Source organism: Phyllobates terribilis, unplaced genomic scaffold (assembly GCF_046119375.1).
Source record: "Phyllobates terribilis strain yellow unplaced genomic scaffold, ASM4611937v1 Scaffold_11__3_contigs__length_659146591, whole genome shotgun sequence".
Classification (NCBI taxonomy): domain Eukaryota; kingdom Metazoa; phylum Chordata; class Amphibia; order Anura; family Dendrobatidae; genus Phyllobates; species Phyllobates terribilis.
The window spans coordinates 134,870,758-134,894,708 of NW_027362771.1; positions in this window are offsets into that span (position 1 = coordinate 134,870,758).

A 23,951-nucleotide genomic window follows, 5' to 3' on the forward strand; every position below is an offset into this window, starting at 1 on the left:
TAAAGCTCAGATGTTCAGAAAAAAAAGTCAAAATTGTGTTGAATGAATATATTTAAGTGCACAACTATGACCAGTTTAACTGTCATTTAAGAAATGTCTTTAAAAGTACAAGTTGGACAATAGACATCTTTGGAACAATGGTGAAAGCTTAGGAAGGTAATGACTGATAAAACTGTATAACGATAAATAGGAAGACAAAGATTTTTTTTATCCTAGTAGTGCTTCTTTTCTAATTTTGCTATCTCACACACCATATATCAGAGTATTTGAAGAGATAAAATACCGGCATCGATGTACATGTTACTTTGGTCAGGTGTGCACAAAGGACTCTAGTGCTGCAAGAATAGGGTGCTAATTGCCTGCAGGTGCAACCTCAGTGTTATTTATTGCAACAGCAAAGTCAGTCGAAAGCCAAAAATACCTTTGAGGAGACACAAGTGCCACAACAGCTAACACTGTAAACATAAAAATATTCTAATTTCATAGATTTCATATTTGCATAAAACTGTTAAGAGGAGACTTTGTGCAGCAGGCCTTCATGGTAAAATAGCTTCTAGGAAACCACTGCTAAGGACAGGCAACAAGCAGAAGAGACTTGTTTGGGTTAAAGAACACAAGGAATGGACATTAGACCAGTGGAAATCTGTGATTTGGTCTGATGAGTAGAGATGAGCGGTGTTCGACTAGAACTGTTCGCCAATCTCAAATTCGAGCTGTTTTGGGCGGTGTTCGAGTTGTTCGACGAACCCGAACGATTTGCAAAAAATTCGGCTGTTCGAGGTTATGTTCGATAACTGTTCGTGCACCAAAAGCGTGTCCTGCATGTCTGGCGCTATTTAGAGCACCAATCATGCAGGGATTGTCTGCCACTCACTGTAATGCCACAGCCATGGTGGTTGTGGCATTACAGTGATTGCCCAAATCGATGGGAACAGTGCTCACAGTGAAACACGAAAAGCCGGCAATTCAGCAGCGGCATACAACTGTACCCGACAATTTAGAACCGAAAGAATAGAGCTTCACACATAGATTAGATAGATATAAACATGTCAGCCACATATATACGAAGTACAGTGAAAGTGCTGCTTACTGTACTTGTCATTTAGCGTAAAGGATTTATCAAAAAAAATAATAGTGTTTTCATGCACCGTCTCTTTAAAAAAAGCCGCCAGCAATTCAGCAGCGGTACCCGACAATTTAGAATAGAAAGAATAGAGAATCACACATAGATTAGATAGATAGAAACATGTCAGTCACATATATATGAAGTGCAGTGACAGTGCTGCTTACTGTACTTGTCATTTAGCGTAAAGGATTTATCAAAAAAAATAATAGTGTTTTCATGCACCGTCTCTTTAAAAAAGCTGGCCGGCAATTCAGCAGCGGTACCCGACAATTTATAACAGACAGAATAGAGCTTCACACATAGATTAGATAGATAGAAACATGTCAGTCACATATATATGAAGTACAGTGATAGTGTTGGTTACTGTACTTGTCATTTAGTATTAAAATAAAGGATTTATTATTAAAAAAATTGGCGTGGGGTTCCCCTTAATTTTAGGCTCTAGCGGAGGTTAAGCAGACGGCTGGGGCAGATGTTTGAAGCCTGGGAAGGGGGTAATACCCACGGAGCTTCCCAGGCTACTAATATCAGCCCCCAGCTGAATACATAGCCTTTACTAGCTATTAAAATGGGGGACCCCCCAAAAAAAATGACGTGGGGCCCCCCCTAATTTAATAGCTAGCAAAGGCTAGGCAGACAGCTGGGGGCTGATATTAATAGCCCAGGAAGGGAGCCATGAATATTGGCCCCCTCCCAGGCTAGAAACACCAGCCGTCAGCCGCCCCAGAAATGGCGCATTCATAGGATGCGCCAATTCTGGCACTTAGCCTCGCTCTTCCACGCTGCCCTGGTGCGGTGGCAGGGGGTAATAGGGTTGGGGTTGATGTCAGCTTATAATGCCAGCTGACATCAAGCCCAGGTTAGTAATGGAGAGGCGTCTGTAAGACACCCCCATTACTAACCCCATAGTCAAAGTTAAAAAAAACACAAACACCCAGAATAAAGTCCTTTAATTGAAATAAAGACACAATCCTTTATTGTTCTAAATTAAACCATACTTACCGTCACGCCCATTCCAGCTGAAGCCAACGATCTCCTGCAATAAAAGAAAAATAATAAAGCAACCTCATCCTTACCTTTCCATGGTTCCCACGACAGCTTCAGCTCTGCTACATCGAGATGACAGGCTGGACCGCAGCAGAACGCTGCCATCCAGCCTCTCATCCCGCAGACACTGAGAAGCGCAGGCTTGCTTGCGCTGCTCAGCGTCTCTCTGTGACGACATCCAGATGAGCCGAGTTCATGTCCAATGAACTCGGCTCACCTCATGCACGTCACTGACAGCGTGGGAAAATTCTCACGCTGAAGCGGTGAGTGCAGGAGAATTCTCCCACGCTGTCAGTGACGTGCATAAAGTGAGCTCATGTCCAATGAACTCAGCTCACCTCCTGCACGTCACTGACAGCGTGGGAGAATTCTCCTGCACTCAGCGCTTCAGCGTGAGAATTCTCCCACGCTGAAGCGCTGAGTGCAGGAGAATTTTCCCACGCTGTCAGTGACGTGCATAAGGTGAGCTCATGTCCAATGAACTCAGCTCACCTCCTGCACGTCACTGACAGCGTGGGAGAATTCTCCTGCACTCAGCGCTTCAGTGTGAGAATTCTCCCACGCTGAAGCGCTGAGTGCAGGAGAATTTTCCCACGCTGTCAGTGACGTGCATGAGGTGAGCCGAGTTCATTGGACATTAACTCGGCTCATCTGGATGCCCTCACAGAGAGACACTGTGGAGCGCAAGCAAGCCTGCGCTTCTCAGTGTCTGCGGGATGACAGGCTGGATGGCAGCGTTCTGCTGCGGTCCAGCCTGTCATCTCGATGTAGCAGAGCTGAAGCTGTCATGGGAACCATGGAAAGGTAAGGATGATGTTGCTTTATTATTTTTCTTTTATTTCAGGAGATCGTTGGCTTCAGCTGGAATGGGCGTGATGGTAAGTATGGTTTAATTTAGAACAATAAAGAATTGTGTGTTTATTTCAATTAAAGGACTTTTTTCTGGGTGTTGTGTTTTTTTTAAATACTTTACTAGAAATTCATGGTGGTCATGTCTAATATTGGCGTGACCCCATGAATTTCGGGCTTAGGGCCAGCTGATAATGCCAAGCTGGCCCTAACCCCTTTATTACCCAGTGAGCCACCGCATCAGGGCCCTGGATGAGTTGGGTACAGCGCCAGAAGATGGCGCTTCTATGAACGCGCCATTTTCCAGGGTGGCTGCGGACTGCAATTTGCAGCGGGGGTGGCGCAGAAAGCTTGGGCCTCCCTGCGCTGCGGATTCCAGCCCCCAGCTGCCTAGTTGTACCTGGCTGGACACAAAAACAGGGCGAAGCCCCACGTCAATTTTCTTTAAATTATTTCATGAAATAATTAAGAAAAAAAGGGCTTCCCTATATTGTTGTGTCCGGCCAGGTACAAATAGGCAGCTGGTGGTTGGGGGCAGCCCGTTCCTGCCTGCTGTACCTGGCTGGACACAAATATAGTGCGAAGCCCCACGTCAATTTTTTTTAAATTATTTCATGAATTTCCTGAAATAATTAAAAAAAATTGAAGTGGGGCTTCGCACTATATTTGTGTCCAGCCAGGTACAGCAGGCAGGAACGGGCTGCCCCCAACCACCAGCTGCCTATTTGTACCTGGCCGGACACAACAATATAGGGAAGCCCTTTTTTTCTTAATTATTTCATGAATTTCATGAAATAATTAAAAAAAATTGAAGTGGGGCTTCGCACTATATTTGTGTCCAGCCAGGTACAGCAGGCAGGAACGGGCTGCCCCCAACCACCAGCTGCCTATTTGTACCTGGCCGGACACAACAATATAGGGAAGGCCTTTTTTTCTTAATTATTTCATGAATTTCATGAAATAATTAAAAAAAAAGTACGTGGGGCTTCGCCCTATTTTTGTGTCCAGCCAGGTACAACTAGGCAGCTGGGGGCTGGAATCTGCAGCGCAGGGAGGCCCAAGCTTTCTGGGCCCCCCCCCGCTACAAATTGCAGTCCGCAGCCACCCCGGAAAATGGCGCGTTCATAGAAGCGCCATCTTCTGGCGCTGTACCCAACTCATCCAGGGCCCTGGTGCGGTGGCTCACTGGGTAATAAAGGGGTTAGGGCCAGCTTGGTATTATCAGCTGGCCCCAAGCCCAAAATTCATGGGGTCACGCCAGTATTAGACATGACCGCCATGAATTTCTAGTAAAGTATTTAAAAAAAACACAACACCCAGAATAAAGTCCTTTAATTGAAATAAAGACACAATTCTTTATTGTTCTAAATTAAACCATACTTACCATCACACCCATTCCAGCTGAAGCCAACGATCTCCTGCAATAAAAGAAAAATAATAAACCAACCTCATCCTTACCTTTCCATGGTTCCCACGACAGCTTCAGCTCTGCTACATCGAGATGACTGGCTGGACCGCAGCAGAACGCTGCCATCCAGTCTGTCATCCCGCAGACACTGAGAAGCGCAGGCATGCTTGCGCTCCTCACTGTCTCGCTGTGACGGCATCCAGATGAGCCGAGGTCATGTCCAATGAACTGGGCTCACCTCATGCACGTCACTGACAGCGTGGGAAAATTCTCACGCTGAAGTGCTGAGTGCAGGAGAATTCTCCCACGCTGTCAGTGATGTGCATGAGGTGAGCTCATGTCCAATGAACTCAGCTCACCTCCTGCACGTCACTGACAGCGTGGGAAAATTCTCCTGCAATCAGCGCTTCAGCGTGAGAATTTTCCCACGCTGTCAGTGACGTGCATGAGGTGAGCCGAGTTCATTGGACATGAACTCGGCTCATCTGGATGTCGTCACAGAGAGACGCTGAGCAGCGCAAGCAAGCCTGCGCTTCTCAGTGTCTGCGGGATGACAGGCTGGATGGCAGCGTTCTGCTGCGGTCCAGCCTGTCATCTCGATGTAGCAGAGCTGAAGCTGTCGTGGGAACCATGGAAAGGTAAGGATGAGGTTGCTTTATTATTTTTCTTTTATTGCAGGAGATCGTTGGCTTCAGCTGGAATGGGCGTGATGGTAAGTATGGTTTAATTTAGAACAATAAAGGATTGTGTCTTTATTTCAATTAAAGGACTTTATTCTGGGTGTTTGTGTTTTTTTTAACTTTGACTATGGGGTTAGTAATGGGGGTGTCTTATAGACGCCTCTCCATTACTAACCTGGGCTTGATGTCAGCTGGCATTATAAGCTGACATCAACCCCAACCCTATTACCCCCTGCCACCGCACCAGGGCAGCGTGGAAGAGCGAGGCTAAGTGCCAGAATTGGCGCATCCTATGAATGCGCCATTTCTGGGGCGGCTGACGGCTGGTGTTTCTAGCCTGGGAGGGGGCCAATATTCATGGCTCCCTTCCTGGGCTATTAATATCAGCCCCCAGCTGTCTGCCTAGCCTTTGCTAGCTATTAAATTAGGGGGGACCCCACGTCATTTTTTTGGGGGGGTCCCCCATTTTAATAGCTAGTAAAGGCTATGTATTCAGCTGGGGGCTGATATTAGTAGCCTGGGAAGCTCCGTGGGTATTACCCCCTTCCCAGGCTTCAAACATCTGCCCCAGCCATCTGCTTAACCTCCGCTAGAGCCTAAAATTAAGGGGAACCCCACGCCAATTTTTTTAATAATAAATCCTTTATTTTAATACTAAATGACAAGTACAGTAACCAACACTATCACTGTACTTCATATATATGTGACTGACATGTTTCTATCTATCTAATCTATGTGTGAAGCTCTGTCTTTCTGTTCTAAATTGTCGGGTACCGCTGCTGAATTGCCGGCCGGCTTTTTTAAAGAGACAGTGCATGAAAACACTATTATTTTTTTAAATAAATCCTTTACACTAAATGACAAGTACAGTAAGCAACACTATCACTGTACTTATTATATATGTGACTGACATGCTTCTATCTATCTAATCTATGTGTGAAGCTCTATTCTTTCTGTTTTAAATTGTCGGGTACAGATGCTGAATTGCCGGCCGGCTTTTTTAAAGAGACGGTGCATGAAAACACTAATATTTTTTTTAATAAATCCTTTACACTAAATGACAAGTGCAGTAACCAACACTGTCACTGTGCTTCTTATATGTGTGACTGACATGTTTCTATCTATCTAATCTATGTGTGATGCTCTATTCCTTCTTGTCTAAATTGTCGGGTACCGGTGTATGCCGCTGCTGAACTTGCCGGCCGGCTTTTTTAAAGAGAGTGTCTTCTGAGCAGTTTGTCAGCTTTTGGACACCTTTGCAGGTGTTTTCTATGTGTTTCTATGTGTTTTTGTTTGCCTGCCATTGGTTTTAACGGTGTTCGACGGTGTTCTAAGGTGATCGACGAACAGTTCGACGAACAGTTCCTCGAACATCCCGGTGTTCGACGAACCGAACCGAACCCGAACACTACGGGGGTGGCTCAACACTACTGATGAGTCCAAATTTGAGATCTTTGGTTCCAACCACCATGTCTTTGTGCGACCCAGAAAAGGTGAAGGGATGGACTTTACATGCCTGGTTCCCACCGTGAAGCATGGAGGAGGAGGTGTGATGGTGTTGGGGTGCTTTGCTGGTGACACTGTTGGGGATTTATTCAAAATTGAAGGCATACTGAATCAGCATGGCTACCACAGCATCTTGCAGAGGCATGCTATTCCATCCGGTTTGCGTTTAGTTGGACCATCATTTATTTTTCAACAGGACAATGACCCCAAACACACCTCCAGGCTGTGTAAGGGCTATTTGACCAAGAAGGAGAGTGATGAGGTGCTACGCCAGATGACCAGGCCTCCACAGTCACCAGACCTGAACCCAATCGAGATGGTTTGGGGTGAGCTGGACCGCAGAGTGAAGGCAAAAGGGCCAACAAGTGCTAAGCATCTCTGGGAACTCCTTCAAGATTGTTGGAAGACCATTTCCAGTGACTACCTCTTGAAGCTCATCAAGAGAATGCCAAGAGTGTGCAAAGCAGTCATCAAAGCAAAAGGTGGCTACTTTGAAGAACCTAGAATATAAGACATATTTTCAGTTGTTTCACACTTTTTTGTTAAGTATATAATTCCACATGTGTTAATTCATAGTTTTGATGCCTTCAGTGTGAATGTACAATTTTCATAGTCAAGAAAATACAGAAAAATCTTTAAATGAGAAGGTGTGTCCAAACTTTTGATCTGTACTGTATATATTATTATGCCCTGACGATCGCGCCCGCACAGAGGCTGTTCTTGCACGATCGCCGCCGGGTGTCAGCTGATATTCACAGCTGACACCCGGTACTATGTGCTAGGAACAGTGCCGCACCACTCCCAGCACATTAACCCCCGAAATGCTCCGATCGAAGTCAATCGCAGCATTTTCCGGTGCAGGCATGAGTAAGAGCGAGTCTCTTACCTCTATCCCGCATCCCTCGCTGTGTATGCTGGGTCCGGATAGTTGCTATGGTGACCCGATGTCGTCATGACGACATCCGGGTTACCATGCATCAGCAAGATAGGTAGATCATGCTCAGTGCACAATCTACCTAAGGCCAGGGTCCCACTAGCGTATGGCGTTTGAAGTAATAGCATTGGATGCGATATGCTAATGACATTCAGCTCCCGCTCGCACGCAGAGGATCGAAGCACAGCTGCGGAAGGGACTGAGAAATCAATTTCTCCATCTCCTCTGCTGCTGACATCGGAGGGTATTGCACTGTACTCAGGTGTAATCTGAGTGCAGTGCGACGTTTCACACACACCCATAGATTATATGGGTGTGTGTGATCAGAATGCAGCATGCAATCGCAGCATGCTGTAATTTTTTTCCAGTCCGATCGCAATCCGATCGCTGCTGGAAAAAAAAACGCCACTGAGCACACACTCATGGGATTAAATTGGTCCAAGTGCAATCTGAATTTTTATCGGATTGCATTTGTCCGATTTAATTGCAAGTGAGAGCGAGCCCAAACTTGTGTGTGCAGGGGCCGCAGCCTGCACAGCATAAGGGATGATGCTTCATCCTTATGCTGTGCAAGTGATCAGCCTGCAAAAAATGAAAGTCCCATAGTGGGACAAAGTGTAAATGTTAAAAAAAAGTGTTAGAAAGTGAATTTTTTTTAACAAAATATAAAAAAAAATGAAAAAATAATTAAAAAATAAAAATATACTGTACCCATAAATAAATATTATAATGAAAATAAATAAATAAATAAAATGATTATTATTCTGCCTCAGATCACAAAAATAGGATATGCTCATGGGTATGTAAATACGTCTCACATAGAAAAACCCATTTAAAAAAAAAAACTTTTAATAGATTATATTAAAATAGTGTCATACAACTCACTAAAGACACCTAATACCATAGAAACAGACACAAGTAAAAATGTGATCCATCCACTGACAGTCAATAGATATATCACTTATTATAAAGCAGTTTGTGGCACTCGCGCAAATGACACCGAGAGCCACTGATGATAGGCGGATTATAATGAGGGCAATCCGGGCTACTGCCCGGGGCCTCGGGTCTCCAGGGGGCCCGGGGCTCCGGGGGGGCTATGGCCGGATTGCCCTCATTATATGTGTGGCCCCGCAGCACATACCAGCAGACAGTGGCGGGGGGGGCCCCCGGACCACTCCCCCAGCAGCGGTGCACGGCCGCTGCTTCTTCTTCGGCCGGGCCAGCACTGCAGCAGTTAACTTCCCTGTGTGCTGGCCCGGCCGTGTCACTACTAGGAGACACGGCCCTGTGCGCAGTGCGCGCCCGGCCTGCACTGCTACTTACCACCGGAGAGGAGCAAGAGCCAGGAGGACTGGAGCCGAGCCGGGGGATGGTGAGTGTGTGTGTGTGAGAGAGTGTGTATGTGTGAGAGTGAGTGTGTGTGTGTATGTGTATGTATGTATTTGTGTGCAGGCAGATATCATTGTGTGATGTCTGTTTATATGTATTTTTGTGTTTCAAATGTGTTTATGCGTGTATGTATATGTCTGTATATGTTTGTGTGCGTGACTGCGTGCGTGACTGCGTGCGGCCTCCTGCTGAGTATAGATGGCGCCATGCGGCCTCCTGCTGTCTCTGGAAGGGGGGACGTGTGTATAGATGGCACCGTGCGGCTCCCTGCTGTGTATAGATGGCACAGTGCGGCCTCCCGCTGTGTCTAGATGGGTCCATGCAGCCTCCCGCTGTGTATAGATGGCTCCGTGCGGCCTCCTGCTGTGTATAGATGGCTACGTGCGGCCTCCCGCTGTGTATAGATGGCACCGTGCGGCTCCCTGCTGTGTATAGATCGCTACGAAGATAATTAAAATACGTAGCCAGAAAAACATTTGCACATGGGTCTCTACCACCATTCACACTAGACAATACTAGCTTTTGCCCAGAAGGGCTACGTATTTTAATTATCTATGATAGTAGCTTGGCAACTGTTAATGTATCTTTATGCAATCTTGTGTTGTATTTTATGTGGGTTATCTTCTGCCACCGTGGTTCAGTCTGATTATTGTGGTATTCCACGACTGACAGGGGAGGCAGGATTCCCACAGTTTGAGAAATCTTGCACTCTCATTTTATAATTAATGCCTGGGCAAAATCTAGCATTGTCTAATGTGAATGGTGGAAGGGACCCATGTGCAACTTTTATCAGTTTCCGGCTATGTATTCTAATTATCTATGAAAATAGCTTGGTAAATGTTTACTGTATCCATATGAAATTTTTCACTGTAATTTGTGTGGGTTATTATCTGCTACCGTGGTTCAGTTGGGGAAATATTTATCTATACTGCTAATTTGGAGTGGAATTAGATTTCTTCACCGGTATTGTTTATTAATGGTATTTCCTGGTGGTATTTGTATATCTGTGATTCATCACTGACATAGGTAGATGGATTCTGACTCAGAGATAGTGTACCAGTGGCTCTCGGTGTCATTTGCACGAGTGCCACAAACTGCTTTATAATAAGTGATATATCTATTGGCTGTCAGTGGATGGATCACATTTTTACTTGTGTCTGTTTCTATGGTATTAGGTGTCTTTAGTGAGTTGTATCATATTATTCGGCCTCCCAAAAATTGGAGTAAAAAGCGATCAAAAAATGCCACGTGCCTAAAAATGATACCAAGAAAAACGTCAACTTGTCCCGCAAAAAACAAGCCCTTACATGACTCTGTCGGCAGAAATATGGAAGAATTATAGCTCTCAAAATATGACGATGCAAAAACTAGTCTTTACAAAAAAAGGGTTTTTTAGTGTGTGACAGCTGTCAATCATAAAAACCCAATATAAATCTGGTATCGCTGTAATCGTACCGACCCGAAGAATAAAGTTGTCTAATCACTTATACCGCATGAGGAACGGTGTAAAAAATAAACTCTAGGTTTAGGGTTATGCTAAGGTTAGGGTTGTGCTAGAGTTGTGCTAGGGTTAGGGTTGTGATAGGGTTAGGGTTGTGCTAGGGTTGTGCTAGGGTTGTGCTAGGGTTAGGGTTGTGCTAGGGTTAAGGTTGTGCTAGGGTTGTGCTAGGGTTATGGTTGTGTTAGGGTTAGGCTTGTGCTAGGGTTAAGGTTAGGGTTGTGCTAGGGTTAAGGTTAGGGTTGTAGAATCATAGAATCATAGAATCATAGAATGGTAGAGTTGGAAGGGACCTCCTGGGTCATCTGGTCCAACCCCCTGCTCAAAGCAGGATTCACTAAATCATCTCAGACAGATGTCTGTCCAGCCTCTGTTTGAAGACGTCCATTGAAGGGGAACTCACCACCTCTCGTGGCAGCCTGTTCCACTCATTAATCACCCTAACTGTCAAAAAGTTTTTTCTAATATCTAATCTGTGTCTCCTCCCATTTAGTTTCATCCCATTGCTTCTAGTCTTTCCTTGTGCAAATGAGAATAAAGATGATCCTTCTACAATGTGACAGCCCTTGACATATTTGTAGACAGCTATTAAGTCTCCTCTCAGTCTTCTTTTTTGCAAGCTAAACATTCCCAAATCCTGCAACCGTTCCTCATAGGACATGGTTTGCAGACCAGTCACCATTCTGGTCGCTCTTCTCTGAACTTGCTCCAGTTTGTCTATGTCTTTTTTAAAATGTGGTGCCCAAAACTGTACACAGTATTCCAGATGAGGTCTGACCAAAGAGGAGTAAAGACCAATAATGACTTCACGTGATCTAGACTGTATGCTTCTGTTAATACATCCCAGAATTGTATTTGCCTTTTTTGCTGCTGCATCACACTGTTGACTCATGTTCAGTCTATGATCTATTAGTATACCTAAGTCTTTTTCACATGTACTGTTGCTTAGCTCTATTCCTCCCATTCTGTATATGCTTTTTTCATTTTTATTGCCCAGATGTAGTACTTTGCATTTTTCCCTGTTAAAAACCATTCTGTTGGTTGCTGCCCACTGCTCCAGTTTATTTAGGTCTTTTTGAATCCTCTCTCTCTCTTCTCTAGTATTAGCTATCCCTCCTAGCTTTGTGTCATCAGCAAATTTAATCAGTTTATCCTCAATTCCTTCATCTAAATCATTGATAAAGATGTTGAACAATACAGGTCCCAGGACGGAGCCCTGTGGTACCCCACTTGAGACATTCATCCAGCTGGATGTGAAGCCATTTACAATCACCCTTTGAGTCCGATCACTAAGCCAGTTATGAATCCACCTAACAGTTGCCTGGTCCATTGCATACTTGGTCATTTTTTCAATAAGGATGGTGTGAGATACTTTGTCAAATGCTTTGCTGAAGTCAAGATATACTATATCTACAGCATTTCCCTGATCCACCCAGTCAGTGATTCTGTCATAGAAGGAAATTAAGTTAGTCTGACATGACTTGTTAGTTATAAACCCATGCTGACTCTGGTTAATCACTTCATTCTTATCCAGGTACTTACATACATGTTGTGCTAGTGTTAGGGTTGTGCTGGGGTTAGGGTTGTGCTAGGCTTGGGGTTAGGGTTGTGCTAGGGTTGGGGTTAGGATTGTGTTGGGGTTGGAATTTTTTCAAAAGTGAAAAAAAAAAAAATTACGACAATATGACGACTAGTGTTGAGCGCAAGTGCTTGCTACTTGTGTTTGCATCTGGTGCTCGGAGTATCACGGGTGCTCGAGTGACATGCTTGAGTCTCTGCCCCATATGTTTTGTGGCTGTTATACATCCAAAAAAACATGCGGGGGTTGCCTGCCATGCATGGGCAATCCCTGCATGTTTTTTTGGGGGTGTCTAACAACTATAAAACATGCGGGGCGGGGACTCGAGCATGTCACTCGAGCACCCGCGATACTTGGTGCATACCCGAGTACCCGATGCAAACTCAACTAGCGAGCACTTGCGCTCAAGACTAATGACAACTTATTCAAAATAATGACCTAATATTATCAAATTCTGTGTCGTACCTCTGGGTTCAAAATGTTCACTATACCCCTTGATAAAATCCTTGAGTGGTCTAGTTTCAAAAATGCGGTCACTTGTGGGGGTTTCCACTGTTTAGGCGCATCTGGGGCTCCCCAAATGCAACATGGTGTCCGCTCTCGATTCCAGCCAATTTTGCGTTCAAAAAATCATACAGTGCTCCTTCCCTTCTAAACCCTGCTGTGTGCCCAAACAGTGGTTTTTCTCCACATATGGGGTATCGGTGTACTCAGGAGAAATTTCTAAGCAAATTACATGGTGCAGTTTCTCCTGTTACCCTTATGAAAATGCAAAATTGGGGGCTGAAAAACATTTTTGTGGGAAAACTGTGAAAATTTTACTTTTACGGCTGAATGTTATAAACTTCTGTGAAGAACCTGGGGATTCGACGTGCTCACTACACATCTAGATAAGTTCCCTGAGGGGTCTAGTTTCCAGAATGGTGTCACTTGTGAGGGGTTTCCACTGTTTAGGCACATCAGGGGCTCCGCAAACGTGACATGGCATCCACTAATTCAAGCAAATTCTACATTCAAAACCTCAAATGGCGCTAATTCCATTCCAAACCCTGCCGTGTGTCCAAACAGTGGTTTTCTCCCACATATGGGGTATCGGCTTACTCGGAAAAAGTTGCACAACAAATTTTGGGGTCCATTTTTTCCTGCTACTGTTGTGAAAATAAAAAAAATTGGGTCTAAAATAACATTTTTGTGAAAAATAATAAATGTTCATTTATTTTTCCACATTCCAAAAATTCCTGTGAAGCACTTGAAGGGTTAATAAATTTCTTGAATGTGGTTTTGAGCACCTTGAGGGGTGCAGTTTTTAGGATGGTGTCACTTTTGGGTATTTTCTGTCATAAAGGCCCCTCAAAGTCACTTCAAAAGTAATGTGGTCCCTAAAAAATGGTTTTGTAAATTTTATTGGAAAAATGAGAAATCGCTGGTCAACTTTTAACCCTTATAACTTCCTAACCAAAAAAATGTTTGGTTCCAAAATTGTGCTGATGTAAAGTAGACATGTGGGAAATGTTATTTATTAACTATGTTTTGTGACATATCTCTCTGATTTAATGGCATGAAAATTCAGATTTTGAAAATTGCAAAATGCTCAAAATTTTCACCAAATTTCCGATTTTTTCATAAATAAACGCAAGTCATATTGAAGAAATTTTACCACTATCATGAAGTACAACATGTCACAAAAAAACAGAATCTCAGAATCAGTGGGATGCGTTGAAACTTTGCAAAGTTATTACCACATAAAGTGACAGTGGTCAAAATTGTAAAAATTGGCCTGGTCATTAACGTGCAAACCACCTTCGGGGGTAAAGGAGTTAGCTTCTCTTAAAGAAGCACTCCCATCAAAGTTTTTATCCTGTCAATGTATTGCAATCATAATATTATATAGCACTGTGTACTTTCATTTTGCCTTTCTATTTCTAATAAGCAATTGTTAGTACACAGTGCTATAGAATATGATGATTTCAATATATTAAGAGGATAAAAACTTTGATGGGAGTGCTTCTTTAAATAGTAATACATTGTTTGCACTTTTTTATATATACATTTTTCTGTCCCTTCAATTGCTCATGGATCAATTGGAATCTATGCCCTGACACTCACACCAATTACACGAAAGACCTACAGTGTCTTGCAAAAGTATTCACCCCACTCTGCCCCTCCATTAGCATTTTTTGTATTTTGCCACCTCACAACCTGGAATTTCACTGTTTTTTTGAGGGTTTGCAGCAGTTCATGTAAAGAATATACCTACAACTGATAACATTTGGTTTTCTTTTTATTGTGAAGCAAACAACAAACAGGACTAAATAACTGAAAATTTCAGTGTGCATATGTGTCACCCTACCTGGATGCCACAAGTGTAATTAAAGCTGTGTCTGAGAGCAAGGGGGAGGTTCTCTGGTTAGGGGAACTTTAGCATGCAATGCCTCCTGTCTCAGGCCAGTAGGGGGAGCAGGCTGCCCCTATAAAAGCTGGTACTGGGGACAGGGTTAGGGAGAACTGGATTGCCTGTCTCAGCTCTGAGACGTGTCCCAGAGTGGAGCAGGGACAGAAAGTTGCATTGTAACCTAAGAGGAAGTGTGGCAGGAGGAGAGAGCCACAAGCCAGAGACAAGAGGCGAAGAGAGCCTGTCTTGGCAGAGAAAAGACTTAACTTTACCAGACTTTGGTGTCTGAGGCTGGAAGGATTCCACATCCCCCAGCAGAGAACCAGCCCGCAAGGGACTGTACATTCCTTGGCCTAAGAAGCCTGGAGGCCCTGCCACAACCGAAGGGACCAGTAAAGCCGTACAAGGCTGGGAGCAGAAAGGAACCCACGTCGCAGGCCATACAGGCGAGAAAGCACGGAAAGCTCGGAAACGTGGGCTGTTATCCTATCAGGAGGAGATAGTCAGAAGGAGCGCAGAAAGCACGGTAGGCCTACACCCTCACCCTGACCAGGGCCAATTTCCCGGTTGCTCTCAGACATCCAGGTCCCCTCCTAGCTGGGACTGTTTGTGGGTCAGTTTACCTGTTAGTAAAGACCCTGGACTGCAACCTGTTGTCTGTGTGCTCCTTGCTCCTCCAGCACTACCATCACTCCCACCATCCACTATACTGCCCTGGGGCCGCACTCTTCCCGTGGGGAGTCACACTACCATAGCTGCACACCTCATCAGCCCCAGCGGTCTGCATGCAGCGGCGGTTCCTAATAACCGCAATCCACGGGTGGCGTAGTCGGACATAATCAATATAACGGACTACCACTGGCCTGACCACCCTGAGCCACGGAACCGGGTTGCCACTACTACCCCCATCGTTCCCCCTATTGCCCGGATCCGAGTGCCCCACGGCCCAGGGGGCGAGTCAGATTTGGCGTAGTCGGCAGGATTTCGTGCCCGCAACCACCGGGTACTGCGTGCCTGAAAAAGACTGTTGTAAACTTACCTGTGGAGAAGTTTCCCGCCGTCCGGAGTCGTTTCCCGCCATCCGGAGCCGATTCCCGCCATCAGACGCCATCTTGGACCGTTTCCCGCCGTCTTCTGCCGTCTTCCCGCCATCGGACGCCATCTTCAGGACGCCGCGCGGGAAGAAGAGGGGCGTGGACGTCAAAACCGCGCGAGATCCGAAGCTCCGCCCCACGCACCGACGCTGCGCAAGGTCCTGGAAGGGAGAGAGAGCGACGCTGACGTCATCAGGACGCGACGCCAGGTCTTCGTCCACAGGAGCAGCAGCGGAGCCGCGGCCTGCAGAAGAGGATTGTCGGAAGGTAGGCCACGCTTAACTAGGGGGGAGGAAGATGTCGGACACAGAGGCACCCACTACCACCAATGCAGCTGCAGCAGCGGTTATGCCCTTTTCCTTACCCTACATCCCGGGAGCGGCCTGGCTGCCCAAGTACTCAGGGGAGCCCCATGCCCTAACTGACTTCAAGGAAAGACTGTATAGTTTGTTCCAAGTTTACCCCCTGACAGAGGAACAGAAGGTCGGCATATTGACAGGGCAGTTAACTGGCGCAGCCCAAAGGAAGGTAAAATCATGGCCCACTGAGGAGAAAAGGACTGTGAAGGGTATTCTGGCCCGGCTGCGAGGTACCTTTGATACACGTACCTCCGCTGAAATTAAAATGAGGTTCTATGGATGTAAGCAGCGGGCACAGGACAGCATCAGAGACTATGCCTTAAATTTACAGGAAGCCTTGAGGGCTATTCAACAAACTGACCCTGGCAGTGTGCAGGAAACCGATAAGCTGCTAACAGAGCAATTCATAGAGGGTCTGCTGTCCAGCGCCCACAGGGCCCAGCTGCGCCTCATGTTCTTCCAGAACCCCGACCTGACCTTTGCCCAATTTAAGGACAGGGCCATAAGGGTGGTCCGTGAATCTGCACCTAGTGGCGCTATAAACCCCCGGCGCCCTGCTATCATCTACCACCAGGAGGCGGCGCCCTCCTCTATGGACTCCGTGGAGGCTGATGCACAGGCCCTGAACCAAGCCCCGTCGAAAGATCTGCACCACCAAGTCCAGGAGCTGACCAGGAGCGTCGCGGCGTTGACCAGGACCGTCCAAGCGTTGCAAGTGGACCCGTCAAGACCCATCGAGCTGGCTTCAAGTCCGGAGGATGTCCCGTGGCGTCGACAGAGGAGGATCCCGTCATTCCGAGGGAGACCCACAGAGTGCTACGCAGAGGATGGACAGCCCATTTGCCGTCGATGCAACCAGCCCGGACACATTTCCAGGTACTGTAATTTAAACGGGTCCAACCTGGGGCAAAGGGCCGACCCCCAGGCATAAGATCACCAGGCCCTTATAATTGGCGTGATAAGTACGTTGGGGGGCGCCCGGTTTTACCCGTGGTGCTGGACGGTATCCCCATGAGCGCCTTGCTGGATACTGGGTCACAAGTAACCACAATCCCTTATGTACTTTTTAAGCAGTATTGGACTGATGCTGATATCACACGGTATCCAGACAGTAACTTGAGCATCATCGCCAGTAATGGCTTACCCATGCAGCAGATGGGGTTCAAGGAGATGACCATTAAAATTGGTAAAGTTGAACTGCCGGCACAGGGAGTGATTATTGTGGACATTGACCGTCATGAAAGTCACCCTAAAATAACTGTGGGTACTAACATAATTGAAAATTGTCTTTCAGAGGTAATTGTAATTCTACAACAGGTGGCGGTGAATGCTAGTTCCAGCCAACAGAGAGTCCTCAACAAGGAGATAAAAGCCCTGATGAGACGGCAGCAGGTAGAACTGTCTGGTGGTGAGATCGGTAGTGTAAGACTCAGTGATCCATTCCCCATTTCCATGCCTCCCAAAAGTGAAATGATGATCTGGTGTCGGACTGCAATCGGGTTGAGAGGTAGAGACTACCAAGCCATGGTAGAACCCGTGTACTCAGACAGCAGGCCCACCATTTTGACAGCCCGGGGGGTGGTTGATGTCCGTCATGGGAGGGTGCCCGTCCGCATCCTCAACATTGGGGAGAGGGAAGTACACTTACCCAGGTACGCTACACTCGCCAAACTGTTTGTCGTCGAACACAAAGCTATCAGGGCCGTGGAACCCTTGCCTCCATCTCCACAGGCGGAGGGTAATGGCTCCCAGAAACAAAAGGAGGACTGGTGCCAGAAACTCCACGTGGGTGCTGACTCCACTCCCCTGCACCAAAAACAAGGAGTCTACCGGGTGGTACGGGATTACGAGAGAGTCTTTAGTAAGCACCCGCTAGACTTCGGCAGAGTAAAAGGGATGGAACACCACATCCCCACAGGGAGCCACCCACCAATAAAAGAGAGGCAAAGACCTGTACCCCCTGCACATTATCAGAACGCCAAGGGTATGCTGAGGGAGATGAAAGAAGCTGGGGTCATTAGAGACAGCTGTAGCCCCTGGGCAGCCCCCTTGGTTCTGGTCAAAAAGAAAGACGGCATCATGAGAATGTGCGTGGACTATAGACAAATCAACCGTGTCACTCACAAAGACGCATATCCGCTGCCTAGAATAGAGGAGTCTTTAGCCGCACTAAAATCAGCTAACTTCTTTTCTACTTTGGACCTTACTAGCGGGTACTGGCAGGTTACTGTGGCAGAGGCTGACAAGGAGAAGACCGCCTTCACCACCCCGATGGGACTGAGCGAATTCAACTGCATGCCTTTCGGGCTCTGCAACGCACCAGGGACCTTCCAGCGGCTGATGGAATGCTGTCTAGGGCACCGAAACTTCGAGACGGTCCTCCTTTACCTGGACGACGTGATCGTGACGCGCCCCTGGGCCTACTTAGTGTAGCGTTGCGCACGCGGGGACTACCCGGAGCCGGGCCTGTTGGGGGTAGTAGTTTCGTGGCGGTGACCCGGTCCGTGCCCAGGGAGTCAAACTGTGTGGCTGAGTATTAGCAGTAGATGTTGGACGACTACGCCACCCGTTGAATGCAGCTATGGAGCTGCCGCTGCAGGGCAGACTGCTGAGGCCGGTGGTACGATTGTGCAGCGTAGATGGTATAACCCCCAACGGGAGGGGTATGGCCTCAGGGCAGCCGACGTGGATGATGGGGGTAGCAGGAACCACTCAGAGACGATGCGGTGTAGTTCAGGGTCTTTACTGGTGATAAAGATAGACCCTCCCGGAGTACTGGCTAGCGATCGGGGCCTGGTCAGTCTTTGAGCAGATGGGATCTCCCCTGGCCAGGCGGAGTTGTAGGCCTCCCCAACTAATTGTACTCTTCTGGCTACCTTGCTAGAGGCGGGTAAAAGTAGCCCACGTCCCTGAGTGTACCGTGTGGTGCTCACCCGTATGGCCGGTGACTCGGGGCCTTCTGGTAGCTTCCGCTCCACGACGGCGGTGCTGGTCCCATGCGTGTGACCGTGCCTTCGGGTTTCTTGGCCAGAGGACCTGAAATCCCCTGCCGGTCGGTTTCTGCTGCTGGGTAAGGATTAGCCCCCACAGCCTCGGACTCCGAGTCCGGTGGTAACTCTTCAATCAGGGCGAGCTCTACAGCTGCCAGCCCCTGATTCCTTTTAGCACGACTTCCCCAGAGCTCCTGATCTCTCTTTCCTATAGCTGCTTCTCTTCTTCTCAACTCTCTAACCCTGCCTCAGCCCCAGTTTTATATAGGGGAAGTTCTTCCCCTCCCAGGACTGGGCAGGAGGTGTGGCATGCATAGGATTCCTGACCAAGAGACCTCCCACCTGCTCTCAGACGTAAGATTGCTATTACTGTGGAAACCAGACCCCTGGGGTGCCACATTCCCCCCTAGTGAAATTTAGTACTCCGGGACTAAACATATTTTTGTAACATAACAAATTACAAACAGAAACAACGCTATAAAGAAAAACATTAGGATGGTCACGGCGTGTCCGCAACCGGGTGCAGTTTTTCAAGAAAACAAGGGTGTCCATTTCACCAAAAATAGGGAGACGTAACCAGGTAGGGGTCTGTCCTGCCCCGAGTCCTTAACAGTCTTTAGTCCGTTCCTGGGTTACGCTCCAACCATATGCACAAAGGATTCCCGGTAAATCCACCAAAGACTCCTATGAAATAACTAGAAACACATAATTATTTACAAGTAACAGAAAACAAGTGAATACAAATAATACAGTCTAAACACTTAGATCCTCCAACGTATGGGCAGCTGGCCTCTAGTAACCCTAGTGGACCTACGAAGCTGACTGACTGGTCCTGAGCTACAGGGTGTAGGAGCTGTCAAGGGTAAACTGGGCAGCCGTCTACGGACTCTTTGGCTCACTAGAGGTATGGCAGGCTCACTATAAGCAGAGGGTTGATTCTCCTGGTCTGCTTGTGTGGGGTCTTCTGCCTCCTGGACCGGCTGTTCTTCCAGCTCTACCTGTGTCTCCGTAGGCACTTGGGATGCTGGTTGGAGGAACGTGAGGACGGGTACCACAACAGCACCATTGACTTGCGTCCAAGACCGGGGGAAGTCTCCAAGTACAGTACGGACCGTCTCTGTCTCTTCCTCTGCGGGTCGAGGGTCTTCTTGTTCTTCTTCAGGGTTCCGTAGCTGTTCAGGACACTTCTTCAGGTGATCCCGGGATACAATGGCTGTGGTTTCCCCTCCGTCTTTACTGATTGTACAGATCTTTGGGTTGTCGTGGCTTGAGGGCAGTACGGTGTACGGGTCCTTCTCCCACTGGTCGTCCAACTTGTGGAGCCGTCTTTTCCTCTTCAAGACCTGCTCTCCGGGCACCAGGGGAACAGCGGGAGCATACTGGTTGTAAGTTTTCTCTTGTCTTTCCCTAGCTTGACAGAGACTTCGCTCCACGCTCTCCTGTACTTTCCGGTACTGCTGCTGCCTCTCTGTGTCCCAGTCTGCTTCTGGTGAAGTGTCCTCGGGTGTCAGGACTCCCATCTCCAGATCAACAGGAAGCTTACCAGGTCTTGCCCTCATTAGGTAAGCCAGGGTACAGTTGGTGGAACCTACAGGGATGTGGTTGTATAGGTCCACCAGGTCGGGCAGCTTTTCAGGCCACAGACTACGTTCTTCCAGGGGCAATGTTTTCAGAAGATCTATCACCACCTGGTTCATTTTCTCACAAAGTCCATTAGTTTGCGGGTGATAGGGTGTTGTTCTAATCTTCCGGCAGCCATACAGGGTGCAGAACTCCTGGAAGACTTCCGCTTCAAAGGCAGGCCCCTGGTCCGTCAGCACCTGCTCCGGGTATCCGTGCTGACGGCAGAAGTGCTGCTGGAAGGCTCTAGCTGCTGTTTGAGCCGTTAAGTCCTTGACGGGGACGACAACCAAGAACCGGGAGTAGTGATCCATGATGGTTAACGCGTAGACGTAGCCACTTCTGCTTGGGGTCAGTTTTACATGATCCAAGGCTACCAATTCCAACGGCTGTCTGGTGATGATGGACTGCAGGGGAGTCTTCTGGCTGGCACGGTCCCTCCTTCTTAGGTTGCATGGGCCACAGTCTCTGCACCACCTCTCGATGGTTCCTCTCATGCCTACCCAATGGAACCGCCCGCGCAGCAGGAACTCCAGCTTCTTCCATCCGAAGTGCCCAGCTCCGTCGTGGTATGCCTCCATCACCATAGCTGCGTCTCTTCTTGGCACCACTACTTGCCATATTAGTTCATGCGTCCGGGAGTTAACCATTCTGCGGCACAACTTCCCCTTGTAAAGGAACAGTCGACTCTTCTCAGCCCACAGTTGCTTGGCTTCCTCCGGAGCGTCTGGGTCAAGGCGAGCCTCTGGCTGAGTCAGCATCTCCTTTACCAGTCGGACGGCAGGGTCACTGTCTTGCGTCTCCGCCCAGTTGTAATGAGGTAATGGGTTGAACGTAGCGGATTGCTTACTCCTTACACGGTGGGAATACTGGAAAGTCCCATGACGGTGGAACGCGGGGAGTTCAACTTCTTCCAGTTCCTCTGAATCTTCCCCTACGTCCGGTAGGTTCGGCATCCTGGACAGGGCGTCCGCGTTGGTATTGGAGCGTCCTGCCCGGTATTTGATTGTAAACTCATAGTTGGACAAGCGGGCCATCCATCTCTGCTCTAGGGCACCGAGTCTTGCAGTGTCCAGGTGTGTCAACGGGTTGTTATCCGTGTACACGGTGAACCGGGAAGCAGCGAGGTAGTGCTTAAAGCGTTCGGTGACTGCCCACACCACTGCCAGGAACTCTAGCTTAAATGAGCTGTAATTCTCAGGGTTTCTTTCGGTGGGTCGCAGTTTCCGGCTGGCGTAAGCAATTACCCGTTCCCTCCCCTGCTGGATCTGGGACAGTACGGCTCCTAGCCCGATGTTACTGGCGTCGGTGTAGAGGATAAAGGGCTGGCTATAATCAGGGTACGCCAGGATTTCATCCCCCGTGAGGGCCATCTTCAGCTGGCGGAAGGACTCTTCTTCCAGCTTCTCCCATCTGAAGGGTGGCTTCTGGTTCTTGGCCTTCCTGGACTGGCCTATCAGGAGGTCCTGCATAGGAGCTGCCTTTTTGGTGAAACCGGGAATGAACCTTCGGTAGTAGCCTACCAACCCGAGGAACTGCCTCACTTCCTTTACGCTGGAGGGGCTTGGCCATTCCTTAATTGCGGTGATCTTATCAGGGTCGGGAGCCACTCTGTCAGCACTCACCACGTGTCCCAGGTACTGCACCTTTGGCTTCAGGAGGTGACACTTGGAGGGTTTCACCTTTAGGCCGTAACTTGCCAGAGCTTCGAACACTTCCGCCAGGTGTTTCAGGTGGTCCTCGTAGGTCTTGGAATAGACGATGACATCGTCCAGGTATAACAGGACCGTCTCAAAGTTTCGGTGTCCCAGACAGCATTCCATCAATCGCTGGAAGGTTCCTGGTGCGTTGCAGAGTCCGAACGGCATGCAGGTAAACTCGCTAAGTCCCATCGGGGTGGTGAATGCGGTCTTCTCCCGGTCCGCCTCTGCTACAGGAACCTGCCAGTACCCGCTAGTGAGATCCAAGGTGGAGAAGAAGTTAGCAGATTTTAAAGCAGCCAAAGACTCCTCTATTCTTGGTAAGGGGTACGCATCTTTGTGTGTGATACGGTTAATTTTCCGGTAATCTACACACATTCTCATGGTGTTGTCTTTCTTTTTGACCAAGACTAGTGGAGCTGCCCAGGGGCTACAGCTATCCCTGATTACCCCAGCCTCCTTCATGTCTCTAAGCATCCCCTTGGCGTGTTGGTAGTGTGCAGGGGGTACGGGTCGATACCTCTCTTTTATGGGAGGATGGTCTCCCGTGGGGATGTGGTGTTCTACCCCCTTGACTCGCCCGAAGTCTAACGGGTGTTTACTAAACACTCTCTCGTACTCTCGAACCACCCGGTAGACTCCCTGTTTCTGGTGGGAGGGAGTGGAGTCAGTACCCAAATGTAGTTGCTGACACCAATCCTCCATTATTTTCGTAGAGCCGTTACCTTCCTCCGGGTGAGATGGAGGCAAGGGTTCCACAGACTGTATAGAATTTTGGTTGATAGTATATAATTTGGCTAGCGTAGCATACCGGGGCAGGTATACTTCCCTTTTCCCGATATTTATTATACGAACGGGCACCATCCCATGGCGTACATCAACTACCCCCCGTGCTGTCAAAATGGTGGGCCTACTGTCTGAGTAGACTGGTTCTACCATGGCCTGGTAATCTCTACCTCTCAGACCAATAGCTGCCCGGCACCAAATCATCATTTCACTTTTCGGGGGCATGGCAATAGGGAAAGGGTCACACATTCTTACGCTACCAATCTCACCACCGGAGAGTTCCACCTGTTGCCGTCGCATCAGTGCCCGGATCTCTTTCTGGAGCACTCGCTGCTGGCCAGAGCTGGCGTTCTTGGCAACCTGCTGTAAAATGAAAATCACCTCTGCAAGACAATTTTCAATCACATTAGTTCCTAGAGTTATCTTTGGGTGACTCTCGCGCTTGTCAATGTCTACAATGATCAGTCCCTGTGCTGCCAGTTCGACTCTACCGATTTTAATGGTCATTTCTTTAAATCCGATCTGTGGCACGGGCTGACCATTACTGGCGATGATACTCAAGTCGTCGTCTGGATAGCGGGTTATATCCGAGTCATTCCAGTACTGCTTGAAGAGCACGTACGGGATGGTGGTGACCTGTGACCCGGTGTCCAGTAGGGCACTCATAGGGATGCCATCCAGTACCACAGGCAAGACTGGACGTCCTCCCACATATTTGTCGTGCCAGTTCGATGGGCCTGGTGATCTTTTTCCTGGGGGTTGGCCCTCTACCCCAGGTTGTGCCAGTTTAAAGGACAGTACCTTGCCATATGTCCGGGTTGATTGCAGCGGCGGCAGATAGGTTGTCCGTCCTCGTTGTACCGGTCGCTGGGTCTTCCTCTGGCCGGTGGGGTCCTCCTTGGTCAGCGCCACGGGATGTCCTCCGTTCCGGATGCCAGCTGGATCTTCCCTGGAGTGGAAACCTGTAAAGACTGCAGAGTTCGGGTTAGCGCAG